Source organism: Arachis stenosperma, chromosome 9 (genome assembly GCF_014773155.1).
Source record: "Arachis stenosperma cultivar V10309 chromosome 9, arast.V10309.gnm1.PFL2, whole genome shotgun sequence".
NCBI lineage: Eukaryota > Viridiplantae > Streptophyta > Magnoliopsida > Fabales > Fabaceae > Arachis > Arachis stenosperma.
The window spans coordinates 133,882,627-133,885,747 of record NC_080385.1 but is presented as its reverse complement, the minus strand read 5'-3'; the positions used below and the strand labels follow the sequence as shown (position 1 = coordinate 133,885,747).

At 38.8% G+C, this 3,121-nt stretch overlaps 1 non-coding gene across 1 annotated transcript; it reads left to right on the top strand.

Moving 5' to 3' along the window:
* Positions 1 to 1,493: 1,493 nt before the first annotated feature.
* LOC130952319 (small nucleolar RNA R71) lies at positions 1,494 to 1,601 on the top strand. Its single transcript, XR_009074500.1, has one exon. It is a non-coding gene; the product is annotated as a small nucleolar RNA R71 (small nucleolar RNA).
* Positions 1,602 to 3,121: the final 1,520 nt, after the last annotated feature.

Below are 3,121 nucleotides of genomic sequence, written 5' to 3'. Positions count from 1 at the left end.
CCAACAAGCGCTTCTTTAATGTCAGTAGCTTGACAGATGGCTCTCATGGAGCCTCACAAATGATCAGAGCAATGTTGGAACCTCCCAACACCAAACTTAGAGTTTGAATGTGGGGGTTCAACACCAAACTTAGAGTTTGGTTGTGGCCTCCCAACACCAAACTTAGAGTTTGACTGTGGGGGCTTTATTTGTCTCTGATTTGAGGGAAGCTCTTCAAGCTTCCTCTCCATGGTGACAGAGGGATATCCTTGTGCCTTAAACACATAGGATTCTTCATTCACTTGAATGATCAGTTCACCTCCATCAACATCAATCACAGCCTTTGCTGTGACTAGGAAGGGTCTGCCAAGGATGATGGATTCATCCATGCACTTCCCAGGATCTTGTCTCTTTTGAGGTAATTTCTGCCTAGACAAGTCATCCAGTTCTTTGGTGAGCAAGGGAGGTTCATCTTCCCAAGTCTCATTTCCAAATAACTTGTCATTTAGCTTCATGATTGCTCCAAGGTATTTAGCAACTTGCTCTTCAGTGACATACTCATCCTCTTCAGAGGAAGAATACTCATCAGAGCTCATGAAAAGCAGAAGTAAGTCCAATGGAATCTCTATGGTCTCATTTTGAGCCTCAGATTCCCATGGTTCCTCATTGGGGAACTCAGAGGAGGTTGGTGCACGCCCATTGAGGTCTTCCTCAGTGGCGTCCACCTCCTCTCTTTCCTCTCCATATTCGGCCATGTTTATGGCTTTGCACTCTCCTTTTGGATTTTCTTCTGTATTGCTTGGAAGAGTACTTGGAGGGAGTTCAGTAATTTTCTTGCTCAGCTGACCCACTTGTGCCTCCAAATTCCTACTGGAGGACCTTGTTTTAGTCATGAAACTTTGAGTGGTTTTGATTAGATCAGAGATCATGGTTGCTAAGTCAGAGGAGTTCTGCTTAGAATTCTCTGTCTGTTGCTGAGAAGATGATGGAAAAGGCTTGCCATTGCTAAGCCTGTTTCTTCCACCATTGTTGTTGTTGAAACCTTGTTGAGGTCTCTCTTGATTCTTCCATGGGAAATTTGGGTGATTTCTCCATGAAGAATTATAGGTGTTTCCATAGGGTTCTCCTAGGTTATTCACCTCTTCCATTGAAGGGTTCTCAGGATCATAAGCTTCTTCCTTAGATGAAGCATCCTTAGTACTGCTTGGTGCATTTTGCATTCCAAACAGACTTTGAGAAATCAAATTGACTTGTTGAGTCAATATTTTATTCTGAGCCAATATGGCATTCAGAGTATCAGTCTCAAGAACTCCTTTCTTCTGACTAGTCCCATTGTTCACAGGATTCCTTTCAGAAGTGTACATGAATTGGTTATTTGCAACCATCTCAATTAGCTCTTGAGCCTCTGTAGGCGTCTTCTTCAAATAAAGAGATCCTCCAGCAGAGCTATCCAAAGACATCTTGGGTAGTTCAGAGAGACCATCATAGAAAATACCTATGATGCTCCATTCAGAAAGCATGTCAGAAGGACACTTTCTGATTAATTGTTTGTATCTTTCCCAAGCTTCATAGAGGGATTCTCCATCCTTCTGTCTGAAGGTTTGGACTTCCACTCTAAGCTTACTCCATTTTTGAGGTGGAAAGAATTTTGCCAAGAAGGCATTGACTAGCTTTTCCCAAGAGTCCAGGCTATCTTTAGGTTGTGAGTCCAACCATATTCTAGCTCTGTCTCTTACAGCAAAAGGGAATAGCATCAGTCTGTAGACCTCAGGGTCAACCCCATTAGTCTTGACTGTGTCACAGATTTGCAAGAACTCAGCTAAAAACTGATGAGGATCTTCCATTGGAAGTCCATGGAACTTGCAATTCTGTTGCATTAGAGCAACTAATTGAGGCTTAAGCTCAAAGTTGTTTGCTCCAATGGCAGGGATAGAGATGCTTCTCCCATAGAAATCGGGAGTAGGTGCAGTAAAGTCACCCAGCACCTTCCTTGCATTGTTGGCATTGTTGTTGTTTTCGGCTGCCATGTCTTCTTCTTCCTTGAAGAATTCGGTCAGGTCCTCTACAGAGAGTTGTGCTTTGGCTTCTCTTAGCTTTCTCTTCAAGGTCCTTTCAGGTTCAGGGTCAGCTTCAACAAGAATGCCTTTGTCTTTGTTCCTGCTCATATGAAAGAGAAGAGAACAAGAAAATATGGAATCCTCTATGTCACAGTATAGAGATTCCTTGATGTGTCAGAGGAAAAGAAAGGTAGAAGACAGAAGTAGAAAATTCGAACTTATCAAAGAAGATGGAGTTCGAATTTTGCATTAAGGAATAGTGTTAGTCCAGAAATAGAAGGATGTGAGAAGAAGGGAAGTAATTTTCGAAAATTAAGTAAAAGATCTTGAAAACATTTTGAAAAACACCCTTTGATTTTCGAAAATAAAAGTGGGAAAGAAATAAAGTGATTTTTGAAAAAGATTTTGAAATTAGAAATTAAAAAGATTTGATTGAAAACTATTTTGAAAAAGATGTGATTAAAAAGATTTGATTGAAAAGTTATGGTTATAAAAAGATGTGATTGAGAAGATATGATTTGAAAATAATTTTAAAAGATATGATTTGAAAACAATTTTAAAAGATATGATTTTAAAAATTAATGACTTGCCTAACAAGAAAAGATATGATTCAAACATAAAACCTTTCTCAACAGAAAAGAAAAAAAATGTTCAATTAAATCATTAATTGTTAGTAAGTATCTTTGAAAAAGGAAAGAAATTGATTTTGAAAACATTTGATTGAAAAGATATGATTTGAAAAAGATTTGATTTTGAAAAACTTTGAAAACTTGAAAAAAATTGATTTTGAAAACAAAATCTTCCCCCTTTGCCATCCTGGCGTTAAACGCCCAGAATGGTGCACATTCTGGCGTTTAACGCCCAAACCTATACCTTTTTGGGCGTTAAACGCCCAACCAGGCACCCTGGCTGGCGTTTAAACGCCAGTCTGTCTTCTTCACTAGGCATTTTTGAATGCCCAGCTTTTTCTGTATAATTCCTCTGCAGTATGTTCTGAATCTTCAATTCTCTGTATTATTGACTTGAAAAGACACAAATTAAAAATATTTTTGGATTTTTAATAATGAGGAATAATCAAAATGCAA